This window comes from Eptesicus fuscus, chromosome 17 (assembly GCF_027574615.1).
Source record: "Eptesicus fuscus isolate TK198812 chromosome 17, DD_ASM_mEF_20220401, whole genome shotgun sequence".
NCBI lineage: Eukaryota > Metazoa > Chordata > Mammalia > Chiroptera > Vespertilionidae > Eptesicus > Eptesicus fuscus.
Genome location: NC_072489.1, coordinates 53388434 through 53408523, shown reverse-complemented (window position 1 = coordinate 53408523; position 20090 = coordinate 53388434). Strand labels below are relative to the sequence as shown.

Sequence of the window (20090 nt, the reverse complement as noted above, 5' to 3'; positions counted from 1 at the left end):
TTTAGGACTCTGGACATATTAAGAGTAGGATGACTGGGCCTTCCTTTCCCCCCCTCCCCAGTAAACACTGGTGGGTGTGTGGGTGTGTGGGTGGAGATAGGTATGAGGCGCCCATGTCTTCCCTTTCAGCTTCTAGCGTGCCCGTTGTCAGGAGAGAGCAGCGTGCAGAGGGATTCGGTCTGTATATTGACTCAGGGTGGTGTCATCCCAGACCCTTTTCTACTCTTCCTCCAGCGAAATGCCAAAGGCTTGGTGGTGACACCTGTCCCCTGGTGCCACCTTCCAAGGGATTCTCGGGGCTGAGGGTAGACAAGGCTCAGGTCTTGAAGTGCATCCTCGGGAAGAGGAAGGCGTTCAGAATGGAGCTGTTGGGGCTCCGAGTGGAGACAGGAGAAGGGAAGAGGAGAAACGACCAACCTGGGCCTGAAGGCCATTGTCTGCGGCTGATCTCAGGCGTGTTTCCTTGCCTCACCTCCCTCTGCTGCTTTCCACACTGACACTGCAGAGTGACCCTGCCCGAGGACGCCTCTTTCATTGTGAGCAGGAGTCGGCCAGTAACAGAGGCCTGGAGACCCTCAGAGACCCTGGGAGACAGGGCTGGGGGAGCTGGAGGAAAGCCACCGTCAAGACGCACACGGGTCTCGGCATCTGCCAAGAGTCACCGTCCTTCCAGCTGTGCGTGCTGCCTAGGAAACCTGGCGATTTCATCGCACGACATTACTTCATCAGAGAACGTTTTAGGCTACAAATTATTACTTTAATAAACCAGAGAGAAGAAAGGGAAGTTTCTTGAATCTCTTTGCCCAACCGGCCTAGGCATCCATTTTCAATTTAGTGACGGATAGCAGCGGAGATCGAGATAGATGTTATTACAGATTTTTGCAAGGCAAAATATATTTAAGTGGGATCAGGAGGTTAATTAAAATTACAGCTGGGCCTCGTCATTCGCCAGTCCCTCTCTCGCTTCGGCGCAGTTGCTCCGGGTTGAGCGTCTGTTTGATAAAAATGCTGAAAATGGAATCCTCATTGAAGAGGGAATTATCCTGGGTATTATTTCTGAGCCTCATCTCATGTACCTAGGCCGGAAATAAATGCATAATTAACCCTTTTCCATGATAAATTAACATTCATTTTCCTAGGATTAGTAGGAAATAGCATAATACAGGGCAGGGCTTGCCTTCATTGGGACAGCCCCGGGGGACCCTTAACACCCTTAAAGGATTAGCGAAGGCCTGTGATTCATTGTGTGTCTGTGTACAGACAAATAGGATGCAGTCTCTGACCCTCAGAGAGAGAGAGGTTTTCCTAATTGATAGCTTTTACCACTAAAAGGAGAAAGATGGGCCCGCAAATATCTGTGAGGATGACTTTGGCACCCTGGCCAGGGCGTGTTAGTAAAAGGACGTGTCCTGTGAATATGGAAAATGGAAAAGGAATTCTCGCAGGACTTTCAGACATCAGGTTGCAGCAGCCGTTGAAATCAAGGTCCCCGAGGACAGATAAGCTTTCTGGAGGAGCTCCTTTGTCCGTGCCTTCTGGGCTAAGCTCTTGGGGGTTTTCATGCTTATCTGAGCTCCATTGTATCAACTGATAGGCTGAAATTTACATAAACAGCATCGTTTGTTTCATTGGACTTATTAAGATCGGGTTTGAAAAAGCAGGGGTGTTTTGGAGAATAGACTTCGCAGTCTCCTTGAGACTTTAACTCACAATTCCCAAGGTCTTGGGGACTCCGAATGAGTTGCCATCTGATGTTTATTGAGCACCCAAGAGTCACGAGGTACAACAGAGCCTGCATTTTAAATGTTTAAAGGCAGGAGTGAGGGGAAGAGAAGGTGAATAGCAAAATAGGGTCTAGGTTCCCTTTGACTTGGCCCATAAGACAGGAGTGTAGAAGGGTGAGTGGAGCCCCCATCCGTTGAGTAGCCACGATGTCCAGGTCATTGTATTCCAGGCATTTCATGTGAATGATCTCAAGAGAAAACTTGGAAGTAAAGAGTGAGACACTTGTGAGCAGTGTGACCCAGAGAGGCCCACCCCTACTAGATACTAACAAATAGTTAAGGGTTCACCTCCTGGTTTCCTGGCTCTGAGTAGAATCCATATTTAGACTGGCTCCATGTCACACTGTCAATAACCCTGGTGACCTTCTCCTGCTCTTAACCTGAAAGTGAGCTCACTGGAGACCTCTGATGACTGGGTGATTGGGAGCAGCTTTATGGGAAGGAGCTTTTGATTTCACTTTTTAAAAAATATTTTTTTATTGATTTCAGAGAGGAAGGGAGAGGGAGAAAGAGATAGAAACATCAATGATGAGAGAGAATCATTGATCGACTGCCTCCTGCATGCCGCCCCACTGGGAATCGAGCCTGCAAGCCAGGCATGTGCCCTGACCAGGAATCCAACAGTGACCTTCTGGTTCCTAGGTCGACACTCACCCACTGAGCTACCATAGCTGGGTTCATTTCACTTTTTAAAGTTCAGGATCCTGGCGAGTCTTTGGAAGTCAAAGAGTGAACGGAACTGGTCAAGCCAAGGAGACTCTTGATGAGCTCAGGGGAGCTGGGTGAGGTGGAGTGCCCCCAGAGCTAGCCCTGTGTCCTGAAGTCAGAGGCAGATTCTGGGTGGCGAGGGCATCCATCCTGCAGGGAGCAGATGCCAGGTGACCAAGGGAAGGAGGCGGGCCTGGGGGTTGGGGGCCTGCAGCCTTGAAGCTGCCGCTCATTTCCCAGGGGCAAGTATACTTAAGAGCCCCATCTGGAACCCCTGTCTAAATACCACTTAGGGTTTTGTTTTCAAAGGGAAGCTACTAAAGTGCTCTGAAGTACTGAGAGGTTGTTTACATAGCAGAGTCCTTGTGGGTTTTATTTTTGAAAGGAAATCTGGTCCGCATATAATCTGCATGCTGGATGAGGATGGCTTCAAGAAACAGTTGGATCAAATAGAAGTAATGATGAATAAAACAACTCCAGTGGCAGCCAATAAACATGAAAGATTCAGCGCCAGGCCCATCTCTACCTGACAGCCAGGGAGGCTCTCTGGGACCTTAGGATAATCCTCACCAGTCCCCCCACCCCCCGCCCCCGCCCCACCCCTTGCCCCAAGGCTTGACCCATAGGGGCTTGAGCATTTACTTCCATAGGCCGGCACCCACATCCTTCCTTCTGAGGCCGGGGGAACAGGCAGAATGTGGCGAGGACCAAGCGTGACACAAAGACAGGTGGACATTTGGGGAAGGAAGTCGCTGAGGCTGTCCAGTGTGGAAACTGATTACATACGCCACAGAAACACTGTTTTAAGCCCATTTTTCCTGCCTTGTTCTCTGTCCTGTCATGAGACTGACGGAAGTGGTTGCGTGGTGGAGGGTGTGCTGGCAGGAGGCTCTGCAACAGGAATTTTCACTTAGTTGAACTCACGACCGTATTCCAAGTGCCTAGAACAGTTACTCGCACTTAGCAAAGCCTCAGAAAGTAATTGTTGATTGACAGTCACCTGTGCCTGTTTTATCTAAAAAAAGAAAATCCATGAGGTTTCTGACCATGGATGCTTAGTAAGAATCAAGAATTTCATGAATCAGGACTGAATTTAGCACCTGACCCTAAGGTTACCTCTCTTATGGGTATTTCATATCGGTGGTTCTATTGGGATGGTGGATATAAAAGAGCCTTCCTCAAAGCATGGCCTGGACACTTGGAATGCTTGATGAAAATGCAGAGTCTTGGGATCCACCCTCGACCCACGGCTTCAGATGATCTGAGCGGTCATCCTCAGGTCTCTGATTGTAGGCGCATAAAGCCTGAGAGCTTTGCTCTTACAGGTGCCAAGTGAGAGTCTAACAATGAAAACAGGAGGGAAATATATGACTTTGGTTACAACTAATTTTGAAAATGAACTCATTCAGCATTCAGCAGGCACTATATACCAGGCATTGGGCCAAATGCGTGGAGATCTTAAGAGAATTGAGACAGTCTCTGCCCACAGTAAGTACAGGATCTAGCCAGGGAGGAGCGACAGGAATAGAGATAACCATGAAGTAGAAAGCGAGAGGGCTGTGTCGGAGGAAGTGTTCTAGTTGTTGAGGGGAGAGGAAGATGCGGGAGGTCAGAGGGAAGGCCTCAGGTTGCTGGACCTGCGATGTTGGGTAGGAGTCAAACAATTGGTGATGGTGGAGTGGAGTGGATAAGTTTAAGTTCAAGGAATTCCGTAGTCAATGTAATGATATGGGAAATGCTTGGAGAGCTGTTGGCCAGTTAGGAAAACCTTCAGAGTGTGATGTCTCAGAGGGAAAGCCCATGAGGATATGGACAGTTGATTGCTGCTATTTAAAGGTTAAAAGGAATGTGTCTAAGCAAACACTGCTGGATTGGAGATTAAGGAGATTATGGGGATCCTTGAAGGGAGGGAGTTCCTTGGCAGGTTTTGGCTGAAATCAGAGTTTAGGGAATGGGAGGGAGTGGCGGGTGAGGAAAGGGCACCAACAGAAAATGCCTCTCTTCCTGACTCCAAGGTGTGATAGGGAGAGATGAGACTTAGATGGCAATTTAAGGAGTTGAGGGAAAGTGCATTTAGACGATGGGGATCTGAATGTGTTTATGCACAGAGAGGGGCGTGGTGGGCAGAGAGAGAAATTCATTGGCGATTTGAGAAAGAAGTGAAGTGGTCCCACAGAGAAATATAGGTCTGGGACCATTAGTATAGTGAGTTTAAATAGCCATGCAGTCCTGTGTGTGTGTGTGTGTGTGTGTGTGTGTGTGTGTGTGTGTCTGTGCACATGTGTGTGTAAGGGAGATGGAGAGAAAGGGAGAGAGAGAGCAGGAAACCAAGACCAAGCCAGTCATTGGAAACCTCACACATGCACAGTGAGTTCTGGAATTGTTTCTTGACCTGGGAGTGTAACAATAACCCACCAGACTTATCCTGGTTAGAAGTGATTTCAGGGACCAAGGGACATGCTATTAATGGCCATGGTTGGACGGCTCATGCGAATTACCAGTAGAGAGAGAAGGAAGTACAATGACAGCGCGACAATGTTATTGAGTAAGAGTTTCTCTCTTGGGATATTCTCAGTGTTATAAGTAGAGAAATGTTCCAAACAGTTCAGGAATATTTAAAGTAATTTCTTATTATCTCTGATAGGAAAAGGATTGTTGAGTGATAAGAACAAAATGTTGGAGAGCCTCCATATGTCTGCTATTTTGAGCATTCCTGAGATATTTTTGAGGACTAGGGGATGTTGAAGGCCAGCCAAAATATTATGATAGAACCAATGAAGCAACTAAGATTCTGGTTTATTCAAAACTCACCTCAGACTCAGAGATTTCATGACCAAAAGCTCTTAGAAGCTCAGTGTTTCCAGAGACTACAATGACCAAACAATGGTTATAAAATTCAATAACACGTTATTAAGAACCATCTGTCCTGTGCAAGGTAGAGGGAGAAAGCGCAATATTGGAAAGTAGTCCAGGTTACATACTTAAAAAGAACAACGAAGAAACTTAGGAAAATTTCATTTAAGTGGTTTCATGAGTTAGGAACACAATGTCTATGGAACTTTTAAATGACCTTTTCCTCCAGTGGTCTTTGGGAAGAAAATGAGGGCCGGTTTTAGATGGATGTGGTTTCTGATTGTCCTTAAACCCTGCTAAAGGCAACACTGGGTTGTGCTGTTTGAAAGTGAAGTAAAGATCTTATTTTTCAAGTGCAAATCATGTTCGACTTTAATAGTATGAATTCTGTCAAGTAGTCCCTAGAATAAATTTGCACACAGTTTAACACAACACGAGTACATTAAATAGGATTTGGCATTAAAAGACCCAACACCAAATGGGAATCTGAAAATAAATACCCACATTCTCCCCAGAAGACCATTCACCCTGAGGCCTTGGGCATTAATTTAACCGAATGAGGAAGCCACTGGGGCAGCTGTCGGGAGCTGATTTGATTTGTGAATAAACAATGCCTTCATTTTAAATGCTGTTCACTCTTCCCCAAACCAAGGCAGGACCATGAGCACCAGAGAGACTAATTGGTTACACACACACACACACACACACACACACACACACACCTGATGAACAAAATATTTTGAGTTTTTTTGGGGGTCATTGTTGGATTTTTATTTAAAGGAACATGCAGAAGTTGAGAGGTGCTGCCTATTTTTAAGCCCAGTGAATGGTACTCAGCCCAAGGTTGTGTCTTAACTGCATCTTAACTGATGCAGAGCAGTCAGACCTCCAGTAACGAGGAGTTGGGGTATGACAGGCCATCTTTGGGCTCGTCAGCTGCAGTAGCCAGCATTCTGTCTGGCCAACAGGACTGGTGTAATAAGGCCAAGGTCTGGGAAGAGGACTGTCCTGTGTCTATCCCCTCAGAGGAGTGACAGGCCAGTTCTCCTGACCTAGGGCTCTGGTAGACCTCTGCAGGGTAGGAATGGTGTTTCTAAAGAGAAGCACCGGAGGGGTCAGTGGGCGCATTTCTGGAGCATCCACAGCAAGGACTTGTTGATACCCTACAAGGTCAGGTAGCGTTCACTGTCTAACATCTCCCTGGTGCTGGAGAGGCAGGTTAAACTTGAGGACGTAGACCCTTGAGGATTCACTTGAGTTAGAATTCTACCCTGGAGGAGTAGGGCACATGATAGAAATTCGTGGCCGAGCTTTGAGCGGAGTGTGAGATTCTGGCTCATCTAGACTCGCCTCCCTCTGTGGCTCACAAATTCACCATGTGCTTTCCAGTCTGAAAGGGGAAGGTACAAGAACCAGGACACCCAGATGGGGACCAGGTGCTTTGGGTTCTGTGGACCTGCCTCAGGCCGTCTGATGCTGGGGGGACGAGGCAGCACAGCACACCTGGGGAGGGAGGCCAAGGCATGTTTCCAAGGAGCAAATCATACTTATTCATGAATTTGAGTGAATTTCAAGATGCAGCTTGGAGTTTGCACTAAGAAACTGACAACCCAAGATGAAACAGACCTTGCAGACACGGTAGTGACATTGGAAAGCTGGGTCTGCGGATGAATTGCTTCCTGACAATGTCTTCCATGTGTTGAGAACAAATAAGCCCATCTTGGCGTCGGTTGTGCTTTGGCATCTGATGTTTCTCAAGCAAGTGACGGCCTGTGGGCATTTAGGGAACACTGGATCCATGCAAGGGCAGTTGGACAGAAACGAGAGAGAAAATGTTAGTATGAGAACACATGAGTCCTTTTCATCCCCAGATCACATGTGTTAATGGAGCATCGGGTTATGCCCCACTCATAGAGTTTTACGGTATTTTCTTCCCTAAAGAGCCAGCGAATAACTAGAGGTGCTTAGTGACCTTCTTTATGAGCAGGTTCCTCTTATGGGTCATTACATTGATTTTCCTCATCCAGGCCTGGGGAGATTAAGAGCAGGGCGCTTGGCCTTTCCCACACTGGGGACCGTGGGGTAGCCCGCCAGCAGCAGCATGTGACATTAGAATGGTCAGCAGCCTGGTGACCATTACAATGAGGAAGTGACTGTCGTCCCGTCCTGTTCCACATGCAGGTAGAGTTGCCTGTGCTAAGACAGGACATGCAGATCCCCAAGCTGCCTTTGTGAATCTAGTCACAGTGTCCATCCACTAAAGGCATGCACAACCCTGGCAAAGAAATCAAAGTCAAAGTCGTTCATTAAACAGTTGAGATACAATTTACACACCATAGACTTCCCCCTTTAAAGCACTTCTTAGTGCATTTACAAGGTTGTGCAACCATCACAGCACAGAGACCGTTGAACAATAGAATAATTGCCTCCTGAGAAATCTATTTTGATGGTTGAAAGTTTGCAACATGGGCTATTTGCTTTCTTGTGAGTTTTTTCCATTAAGTGAAGTGCCTCTGTGTGTGTGTGTGTGTGTGTGTGTGTGTGTGTGTGTGTGTGTGTGTGTGCATTCTCCAGAGCCTCTGCAGATGAACTTCTGGGAATGGACTGTGAGGCCTGACCACACGAGCTTGGCAAGAAGGGGGGAGCCCAGAGCCAGCCAAGCCAGGGAAGGCCCACCCAGGAGGCCATTAGGGCTTCCTCAGTCCTCCAACCTCCTCCTGACTATGATTAATGCAGAGCTTAAATTCTCAGAGAAATGAATGCCCTGAGCTCTGAGGCTACAGTTAATGCTGCTCTCATAGGATATCTCCACATAGACCTCAGTATCTGGTCTCTGGATTGACCTCCTCCTGCTCATGATAGGGGCCAGACCAGGCCTGGCTGCATAGACTCCAGGTCCAACTACTGCTGGTTATCCCAGGCGCGGTACCCTTTAGAAACTGGGCGAGCTGATAAAACAATATGTGTTCAGCATGTGAAATAATCCCAGAAAACAAAGTTATGAAAGATGATCCTGCTCAGAAACCTGGAGCTTGAAAAGAGCCAGTAAGCAGGAAACACCATGGAAAACCAGCCCCTGCCCCACTGGGTGTTATCTGAGCTGTGGCCTACAGTCTTTCTAAAATTTTTAAATGGCCCTAAATGGAGCCAAGTGACCCATTTGCATACTGGCCTAAATTTTTTTTTTTTTTTTTTTTGCACAATAGCAGTAAAATTGTACATAGGATGTACAGACTCGGGGCATAGTTGTAATCAATTTCCTTCTTGATGGAAGAAGTTTCCAGGGTCTATTGCAGAAATGCCGCTCTTTCCAAATTCATTCTGTTAGGATGTGGTGGGATTCACCACAAATACGAATCTGCATGTTTGGGAGTTGGAAGTCAAGGGAAGGTCCTGGATTCAGAATCAGCAGCAAAAAACAGCACATCAGAGGCCATGAGTCAGCTGGAAGCATCGGGCGGGAGAACTGAGCTTCCCAGTGACGGCTCTAAGAAAACCCTAGTTTCAGAAGATCGTGGGAAGTGTGTTTTCTAGTTGAAACTTTCCAAGGCTGTGGTTAAAGGTGCATACCCCACCCTTCCCTCCATCTAGTCTGTCTTGTGGATGAAGCACAGGGTACTAGGGCTCTCACCGCTCCTCTGCAAGTGGGCGCCACGGCTCTTACACCTGGGTTCTGCCCTCCAGGCCCATCCTCCAGGCTGGAAAACCCTCCTGTGGCTCCAGCTACTGGCACCATCGTGCCCAGAATTCTCCTGAGAAGGAGACAGGAGTCCCGGGCATGTCCTGGTTTCTACACGTGCATGGATTTCCTATGAGGAGGTGAGCAGTAAATTAAGATCCTGTAACCAAAGAATTAATAATTCATCCTTGTTATTGACAGCTGTCCTCCTCTCCACGTAGTTCAGAAACTGGCCCCGGCTTGCGTCGAATGGACTGTGGTCTGGGATTGGATGTTGAGATCCATTAATGGCTGGGAGCCTGGTGGTCCCCGCCTCTTGGGGGTTGTCTAAATGCATGATTTGTTAAAGGCAATACATCCTTTTGTGAAACTCATATTGCCCATTAATTGGTCATTGATCTCCAGCCCATTTAGGACAGTTATTCTTACAGATAATTGTATGCCTTTGTCATGTTGTATAACACTGGGTCTTAGTTTATTGCTTGTGGATTATGGTTTCATCTGAGGCACTTGAATGATGCCTGATGATTTCTTACTGACATTCACCCAGCAAACATTCCTGGAGCATCTCCTGAGTGAGATGAAACGCCAAGCACGTGATACCCAGAGATGGATGAGTGATGTTGGCTGCCTTGCAGGCATTTTCTGACTGGTTGCAGAAATAAGACATAAACCCAAATAACTATTATGGAAAAGTGCTAAGCAGCCTTCTCCTCTAGTGTTGGCAGGAACCTAAAAACAGTTACGACAGTTGGGGAGAGTCGTTTGACAATATCTTCAGAAATTAAAAATATTCTTCACTTCGAATATTTTTCCTGTAGTCCTCTCTCTAGGAACTTAGCGTGCAAACATGTCGTGTGCAAAGCCATAAATTCCAGAATGCTTACCGCCACGTTGGAACAACACATCATAAAGACCAAAAGACAAAAAACAAAATGACTTTTATGTCCAGCGATAAGGGGTTGGGGAACAAGGGGCAGTTCTTACAAGGGAGTGGCATGAAGTGGATCGCATGGATGAGGCAGTTCCTTGTGTCCCTGATATACTGGTTAGTGAGAAAAGGTAAATTTCACATGATTCTGTTCTGTACAGAAAAAAAAACAATTCTGTGTTTTGAAAGCTTTATAGTCCGGTTCTTGATGGGAGGTGGGATTAATGACTAACATATGGTTTGGAAGTTGGGGGATTATAGGAAGTCTTCACTTTTTGTTTTCTCCAGCATAGACACTGAAAGAAAATGCTAGAAAGCAAAGAAGGCTACTATCCCACACAGGCCTGGGTGGCCCAGGTGAATCGGTTTCCCCTGAAGCAGGTACCCAAGGAGAGTGTTTTCATTCACAAATGGAAGTAGCGATGCAGGCCTCACACTGACCCAAGCCAGACAAAACGTGCCACTCAAAGCGAATGGAGCCGGAGCCTCCTGCATGTCCCTGGGCTGGGACTCCAGAGGGGAGACCTTCGAGGACAACAAAAAATATCCCTTTTAATGGGAATAATCTATCACCACGGCATCAATCTGATTAATGTAATGGGGACCATTTCAAAAGGAGGAAATTACAGGTCATTAGGAGTCGTCTCAAATTAAGTTATGGGTTCAAGTGATTTTCTTTAGTTTTCTGAAGAATTTCCCCAGCATTTTATTTTCACATGTTCCATTCACAGGTCAAACAATATTTACGCGATTTTACAAACCTTTGTGTGCAAAGAACTGTGTGGAGGCCCGGATGTTGGAATCCCCCTAATACGGTTTCCAACTCTGTCTCACCCCGACGTCTCCCACGCCGTGTTTTCGGGTCCAATCGGACGTGTACCCCACCCCTACCTAGCCTTCCTTCATTTTATTCGGTGATAAAACAGACACCTCAACTCCAGGTTGTTTTCACAACAGTTTGATCATCTGATTCCAATTAAACGGCGGAGAACGACACTAAGAACAAAACAATAAATCATGTTACCCATCTGTGTTTGGCTGATAAAGGCGGCGAATGGAAAGGTTAAGTTGACACTCTGCATTTAATCTGCGCTATTGTGGAAGGAAAACCCAATTAGAGATGATATTTCATTGCGCGATTTACACCGTTTCCCTTTTGTTCTTTAATGTGAGTTGTACTATTGTGTTACCAACCGGGAGGGGAGGGGTTCATTGTCTCCTCCTCCCACGTGTTGCGAGGGGCGCCCTCGTTTATAAGGATCATTGCCAAAGCCGGCTAATTATAACCAGCTCCCCTCGGCTGCGAGGAACCGCTCTGCAGGCCTAGCAGCAGAACTGTCTTCAGACCTTCAGACCACCATGGGCCAACTGCAGCCCACATCGCTGCCTTCCGTGGCTGACGGCACCCACTGGGGAATGAGAACATGCTCCTGGGGTACCTGCTTCAGGTGCACCTGACTCACCTGGGCCACCCAGGGCTGGGTGGGGTAGTAGCCTTCTTTGTTTTCTAGCGTTTTCTTTCAGTGGATGTGCTGGAGAGCCTGTTCCGTCAGCGGGCTTCTCCCTTTCCAACCGGCCACATTCAGAAGCCAGAGCTAGTCTGGACAACCATCGATTTTTCATCAAGTCCACGAGCCTCTCTGGCGTTGGCACTGCCTGTGCGAGGGTGAGGAAGGGGTGGCTCAGAAGCAGGGCCATGCACACCCAGACAGCCAAACCTTCCCTTTCTCACGAGGTGCTGGAGGAATAAGTGCGCTTTCCCGCATTTTCTCAGCATTTTGCTTTCGGAGCTTCTCCTTTGTTAACCATGGCTCCCGAACCTGACTGGGCTTGAAGGAGAAAAGTTGTTCAGCACATCAGTGAACTTGGGGGCGAAATAGAAAATCGGGTTTTATAATATTTATTTCACGAAGGGAAAGCTATCCAAAGTGATGTCTTAAGGTGACGGAGTTTCATTTCCGAACAGCAGGTAACACCCTCCGTGGCAGGAGCGCAGGCATTGTGTAGGTGGGAAGTATTGGGCAGAGCCTCGCTGCTCCGCACGGATAGCCACAGGACTTGCTTACTTGTCACAAGCATCCTAGTCCTCATCAGTACAAACCTGTTCCTGCTCTAGGAATTCCAGAAAGATGTATAGAGGGAGGGGGCACGGTGAAATGGTATCCCCCCTGCCCAGGGGCTTTGGGAAGGGCTTCATCCTTTGTTCGGCACTCCCCTTGCTTATCCTGTCTCTGTCTTCTGAAAACCTTGTGTCCAACATCTAAACCTGCTCTCCTGGCTCAGGAACTCCATAGATTACTGGCTTTATAGTGTTAGAGAAATCATTTAACTGTCTTGAGTCTTGATCTGTAAAATTGGAGCAATAAAGAGGACCACTCAGTATTTATTTGTTGGATGGATGAATGGATAGATGGATGGATGGATGGAAGGATGGATGGATGGATGGATGGATGGATGGATGGATGGATGGAAAGGTGGATGGATGGAAAGGTGGATGGATGGATGGATGGATGGATGGATGGATGGATGGATGGTTGATCAACTGAGCTCACCATTAAATAAGACCAGGTTCATAAAGTACTCGGTCCACTGTTGGTATACAGTTCCCGGCTCAATAAAAGGACTTGTCTTCTAACCCCTTCCTAACGAACAGTAATTACTTGCTGAAGCACAAAGTGTCATCAGCTTAGTGAATCTGGTGCGGCAGATATCGAACTCAGTCGATGTAAGGTTGAGAAATCCACATGCAGCTTTGCCTGATGACCAGGGTAGCAAATGTGTGAAGTTTTGAGACATCAAAATAAGTAAATACATAAAAGACACTGCCTTGAAGTGTGTAAGTCAGACTCTACCTGCCAGCTGCTCAGTGAGTGAGTATGCTGATGGAGATGTGCTTCTTGGTGAACATTTTAAAATGGTGATTGTGGCCCTAACTGGTTTGGCTCAGTGGATAGAGCACTGGCCTGCAGACTGAAAGGTCCCAGGTTCGATTCCGGTCAAAGGCATGTATCTTGGTTGCGGGCACATCCCCAGTAGGAGGACTGCAGGAGGCAGCTGATAGATGTTTCTCTCTCATCGATGTTTCTAACTCCCTATCTCTCTCCCTTCCTCTCTGTAAAAAATCAATAACATATATTTTAAAAAAACAAAATGGTGGTTGTGAAGATGGTGGTGGGTGATTACACAGCGTGGGGTACTGAGTTATGGCTGTAGCCTCCCAACTGGTGCCACTGCTCCCTCTCTGGTCCACCTTCTATTGCTCTGCCTATTCATTCTCTACCCAGCGGACCTGACTTGGATCATGTCATTCTCTGCTTAGAATCCTTCCATGATTTCCCTTTGCACTTGAGATAATATCCCCACTTTTTTCTCATGCTTATGAATCTGCATATCTGGTACTTGCCAGTTTTTCTGACCTCATCTTCTACTACTCCCCCTTCCCACACTGTGCTCAGACACACAGTGTCCTTCTTGTGTCTCCAGATCACCCAGTTTCTCCCTGTCCTGGGGCTGGGCTCAGCCCTCACCTTCTGGGGGAGCTCTCCCCTGACTTTTCCTAGTATTGGGTGGTAGAGTTGACTACTCATCTTACTATAGTATTCCCTCCATCATACATACCTTGTGTATGTATTTATTTGTTTGCTTTGCTTCTCTTCACTTCTGGAATTTAAACTGTGGTTCACTTCTGGGACACATCAATAACTGATTCAGTCACCCCACCTGGTTTGGCTCAGTGGATAGAGCGTTGTCCTGTGGACCGAAGGATCCCGGGTTTGATTCCAGTCAAGGCACATGCCTGGGTTGCGAGCTCGATCCCCAATCAGGGGCATGTAGGAGGCAACTGAGCAATGATTCTCATCATTGATGTTTTTATCTCTCTCTCCCTCTCCCTTCCTCTCTGAAGTCAATAAAAATATATTTAAAAAAAATAACTGATTCAGTAGACGAATGGCCGTTTGTTATCAGTCTCTCCCCATCTTGGATTCTAAGACCACACCTGCCAGGTCTTCAGCATGTATTTATCCTCCTACATCCTACTCTCACCCACCACCAGGCGTGCTTTCTGCCTCCTTCAATGACATTCAGAGCTTTCAGATGGGCCCTCTTCCTTTCCCCTTGCCATAAGAGCTGGCAACTATTAACGAACATAACTATCAGAAGGCTATAACTGCACTGTCGCAAGTGAGGCCATTGGTGCAATGCCTGGAACATGTTCAGGAGGAGGATGTGTGTGTGAGGCTCTTGGCCCCTGGTACCCTGATTTCAAGCGTTAAAAATGGGAATGATGGTGTTTCCATGATAATGAAGAATGGTTTGATAAATAGTAGACCACACTCATAGCCTACCCAACCTGAGGAATTGAAGGACTGATTCTTGTCCCTACAGAATGAGAAATATACACAGGAGGAACAGTCCTAAGTCAGTTCCTTCATTGATGTCCCCAATCAATGTGCTGGAACGTTCGGCTGGACTGAGTCCATTGGGTGATCGGCAGGTCAGTCGACCTGGACCGATTTGGAATGCTTGGGAATTATGAAGTAGTCATAATTTACCAAAGAAAGAATATTTTCAACTTCTCAAATTATAGGTGTCTTCCTGCAGGGGGTGGGGGACGTGTTTTCTTCCTCTGACATGTTGTGAGCAGTTTGTGTGCACACAGCTTAATACCCCTTCAGCTATGCATTCCCTTTGATCCCAAGCTTATTAAAAAATGCAAATCTAAATTGTATCTTATTAATGTGATTCTTTGTGTTAAAGCTGTGGTGGGGGGAGGGGGGCTAAAAATCCCAGGTTCTGGATTTTTAATGTGCAAAGTATGAGAGCCTGATTTTCCGCAGGCTATATTTTCTAATCAACCGTTATGAAAGATTTTTTTTATTGTGCTGCTATTTCTTACTTTCTTGGAATTCAAAGAGATAAAGAGTAATGGTTTCATAGTTGCACCCCACATAGTCTCAAGCATATGGAGATTCTTATTAACTTGCTGTAAGTTCTCCATCATGACAGTGGCTCTGTCTTACAGGCGCACACTGGAAGCCTGTTTTAAAGATGTGCATAATGGTGAAGCTAACTCTCTCATCCATGTAATTTGCTGGTGATGCCCCTTAGACTTGTGGGGTGCTTGCATGGTGACCATGCCCAGCCACCCCTTTGTCTGCGTGTGTGCAGCATTCCCTAGACCCAGTGTACTCTCGCCGTTAGAACAATTTCTTTCCTTGGGGAAAAAAAAAAAAGAATGCATTAGAAATTTAATTTGAATCAATTTAAAAAGTGATCCCATTAGCGTATAGATGCCCTTTTGTCACTTGTCTCCATTGTAGTTCGAGACTTAATTCCTCGTTCTCTCATCCATCCTGTCTTTTCTTCATGTCCTGGGATAAGCTGCATCCTCATGTTTAACGCTTTTTTTTTCTTCAGATCGAAGTCCAATATTTTATAAAAGTCATCGCATGAAAATGATTCTTTTCTATTTGTGAGTCTGTCTGTGTGTGTCTCTGCCCCTCAACTCCCCCGCCCCCAATAAAGCTCTTTCTGGAACAGTGCTTGGGGTAGTGGAGTCACGGCAACGTGGAAGAAGTATGTGAACTGGTTAATGATAAAACGAGAACTCACACTGTTAGCACATACTACATGCTAGGTGTGTGTGGTCTCATTTAATCCTCACAAAACTCTATTATGTTCAGACTATTATTACATATCCCCATTTAATAGATGGGGAAATGGAAGAATAGAGGTTAGGAACTTGCCCAAAGCCATGTGATAGTAGGGTCTGCTGAGGGAGGATTTGAGTCCTCCTGGCTCTGCCTTCAGCTAGCTGTGTGGCTTCAGGCAAGGGGGTTGCTTTCCTTTGCCTTTATTTTTTTTTTTTGAGGGGGTGTGATTTAATAATTTTTAAAAATTTTATTCCATTCGGTGATATTGGTTAATAAAAGAGTTTCAACTGTACAGTTCTACAATACATCATCTACATATTGCATTGTGTGTTCATCGCCCAAAGTTGTCTCCTTTCATCACCATATATTCGACCCCCTTTACCCTTCGCTACCCCCTCCCCCCACAACCCCATTTCCTGCTGTAAGCACCGTACTGCTGTCTGTATCTGTGAGTTTTTGTTTGTTGTTGGTTGGTCATGTTTGTTCATTTGTTGCCTTCTGTTTTATATCCCACATATAAGTGAAATCATATGGTTCTTCACTTTTATGAGGATATTGGGCTGGATTATCTCTGAGGTCACATTTGGCCCTCAGGTTTTATAATTCTTGGTAATTATTTTAAAGTATTCCAAGGTTAAGCCAGAAGACAACAGGCGAAATTCTCAAAACATCCTCCCCTCTCAACTTCCACCCCGCCCCCCCCCAAATAATTTTCTTTTTTTCTCACTCTTTTTAAATTTATTTTCATTATTGAAAGTATCACAGATGTCCCCTTTTTATCCCACCATTGACCCCCTCCCCCCACCACTCCCCAGGCCTTCACCACACTGGGTTCTCACTCCTGAGGAAAAGCACAGTGAAAAATAGCCCAGCCCTCACATCCTAGAATATTCGTCATTTTTAGGCAGGAATTGTTACAACTCATTCCAAAAAAAGGCTCCATGTGGCTTTTTGACACCTCCACTGTGGTCCCCAGGAAGCCAATGTGTGGGGGAGGAATGTCTGCAGGTGGGAAGAGTGGAGGGTCTATTTTTAACTGAGACCTTCTGCAGAGTGGCTTCCTCTTCCGTTGTCTCCAGTCCTAGGAAAGAGATTTCACCTCACTCTCGCTCTCGGAGGTGGCATCGGGCTCATAAAGGACATTTCTCCGGGTGGCCGTTGAAGTGTTTTACAAAAGGAAGTTTGATGTGCTCGGGGAGAGGATGGCAGGTGGCAGCTTTGTGTGTCATTCTTTGACATGTGCCAGCCGATGTGAAGTGACATGTGGTGACAGTCACGCTTGGCGCGAGCGATTTCTTTTTGTCTTGATAAAGCAGGTAGCCGTTTCTGTGGGGAGTCAGGAGTGGGGGCATGCGCTGGTCTCTTCTGGAAACAGGATGTGTCACACGTGTGTGTTTTAAATTCCCCGGTGTATTAGGAACTCCCAGTTCCAACCAGGAGAGCACAGAGCTTGACCTTCGGTGATTGACAGCTGTCTGTCACAGATCTGTCAGGCTGCCACCCCCTCAATCCCCTGCCCCCCAATTCTCCACTGGTTGTTCCCCAGGAGACTTCAGGATGCAAGCATACTCAGCCTTTTCTCTGTTTCTGCATCTGTATCTTAGTGGAATATTTCAAACCTACAAACAAATGTAAACAGAAATATAAATGTACACACAAGTACCTACCAACCCAGCTTTATCACATCTTAACATATTGCCATATTTGCATCTGAGATAGCGCTCTCTCTCTCTCTCTCTCTCTCTCTCTCTCTCACACACTCACTCTCTCACACACACACACACACAAATAAATAAATCATTACAGATCTCTTCCTCACCCCCAGATCCCCAGGGGTGGACTTACTGGGAAGCTAATGAAACTTGAGATACTGGCCCCTTCCTTCCCCAGCCCTAGGAGAGAGAGGCTCCAGCAATGTGTTTACATGATCATATGGTTTTGGTAAAAATGTGTAAAATCCGCAGAAGTAAGACTTCAGCTGCAGTTGGTGAAGATCACTGTCTCCGCCCACTCTGACCTTTCCTCAGTCACACGTGCGTCCCCCGTGTCCAGCGGGATTCACCAGGCCTCGGATAATTGAGCCTCTGGCTAAGGGGAAGGCGACCACAGGGACGCAGTTAGTTTGGGTTGAGTGGGATATATTTACGTGGGCCCCAGTTCTTTCCATGTATTGTTAAGTCATTGCTGGATGACCCAGTGGAGGACGTGGCATGGCTTCCAAAATACTCCCACTGCCCACTGCCCTCACTCACCAGCGATGTGTCATGAAGCCACAGGACCAGAGGACGGAGAGCAGGATGAATGTGGCCTGTGGTGCCCTCGCCTGATGTGTGTGAGTAGGAGAGGAGGAGCCAAGTATGAAAAGTATAGAGCCAGAAACTAGTCTGTGGGGGGAAATGTCAAACTGTGAGGCATATCAAATGATCGGCAAATGCTTCTACTCCTGTCAACACCTACTCACGTTGGAAGGGCCCTGCTTTCGGCAGTGTGCTTGATAATGTAGCATGCACAAGGATAAACACACACACTCTGTATTCATGTTTTAAAGAAAGCATCCTAAATTACATATTCTATGCCCCCACAAAACCCGGCTCTCTGTACATATTGGATTCTATTCCCCTCTTGATTTGGTGTTCATCACGGTCATTTATACTGTATATTTACTAAATATATAAACGCACAAACCTATTTTCTAGGTTGTTCTTTATAAAAAGATTATTCAATACATATATTTGCCTCATTTTCAAACATTGTTTTGAAGTTTATCCATCTTGACACGTATACCTCTTGTTTATTCCTTTTCACTGCCTTGTGTAGTACAGTACTTCATGGTGTGACTGTACCATAGTTTACTTGTCCTGTCTCCCATCACTGGGCACTTGGATTATAATAATTATTAACTGGAAGTAAATAATGGACAATGAAATCTCATCGTTATTCATCCATAGGAGAGGTTCTCTATAGCTATGGTCTTCAAACTCTTTTGCTCAGATAGTCCCCAAGAGAATTTTGGAAAACTCTGTGCTTCCTCATACATATTTGAATTGACAGCTAAAATATTCCAGCCTAAGTTTTATGTAGTTGGAAAGGATTTCATTTGCATACTATTTTAATATAGATATTTCAAGATAAAACTAAAGATCACTCTTTTCAAAGAATGCAGTGAGATGAAAATAATATCACAATCTGACTTTCACTAGCATTCATTTAAACAATATACTACTAGGATTCTTCTTAATAGTTAGAAAGTTTATATCACTCCTTTTGGCCTTTGAACTTGAAATTCTATTTTTTTTCCATGTGTAGAATTCTATCGACATGCAATATGTTTTTATGCCTGACAGTCTCTTATTGACCACAACATCATATTTCTCTCTTTCATATTGATTCATAGCACTTCTCTATAATTTGGGGGTATCATTCTTTTGTCATTTTGTGAATTTAAGTATCTTTCCTAGTCTGTGGCTCACCTTTTTTTCTTTTTGTAAATATATTTTTATTGATTTCAGACAGGAAAAGAGAGGGAGAGGGAGATAGAAACAACAATGATGAGAGAGATTCTCTGAGCCCGCAACCTGGGCATATGCCCTTGACCGGAATCGAACCTGGGACCCTTCCATCTGCACACTGACACTCTATCCATTGAGCCAAACAGGCTAGAGCTGTGGCTCACCTTTGTATTTTGCTTTTGGAGTCTTTCTGTACTAAGTTTTTAATTTTAATGTAGTCTATTTGTTAATTTTCCTTTATAGTTTGGGGGTATGTGTGTCTTCTTTTAATATTTCTTACCCATCTCAAAGTCATAAAGATAATCTGCTATTTTTTCCTAAAATTTTTCAAGTTTTGTTTTTCACATTTTATTCTTTCATCCACTAAGAATTTATTTTTGTGTATGGATGCCTTAAAAATATAATTTTATCTTTTTATAAGGGGATAGCCAGTAGTCACAGGACTGTTTTTAAGTAGTTCATCCTTTGCCAGCTGATAGTTTCTGTTAGATCTCATATATATCTAGCACTGTTGTTCCTTGAGTATATTTGCTCCTCAAATTTTTAACAAGAAGGGGCTATTTTTGGCTCAGCTGACATTACCTTGTATTCCTCACAGGTAACCAGCACATTTATGCCAAACCATTTGTTTGGTTAATATTCACTAACTTTTAAAAAATATATATTTTATTGATTTCAGAGCAGAATGGAGAGGGAGATATAGAATCATTGATTGGCTGCCTCCTGCATGCCCCCTACTGGGGATTAAACCCACAACCTGGGCATGTGCTCTTGACTGGATGAACCCGGGACCCTTCAGTCCGCAGGCCGACGCTCTATCCACTGAGCCAAACCAGCCAGGGCAATATTCACTAACTTGAACTGAATGTGACTGGGTAGATTGGTCTTGGAATAATAGAGGCAGAATTTATATGGTTGGTCGTAAACCTCATAAATGTTAGCATCAACACTATGAATGAATGAATAAGTGAA

At 45.4% G+C, this 20090-nt stretch overlaps 1 protein-coding gene across 2 annotated transcripts in view; it reads left to right on the top strand.

The window, feature by feature from the left end:
* GFRA1 (GDNF family receptor alpha 1) overlaps window positions 1-20090 on the top strand; it is a 192004-nt gene that overhangs the window by 99017 nt on the left and 72897 nt on the right. The gene's annotated exons all lie outside the window — the stretch shown is intronic.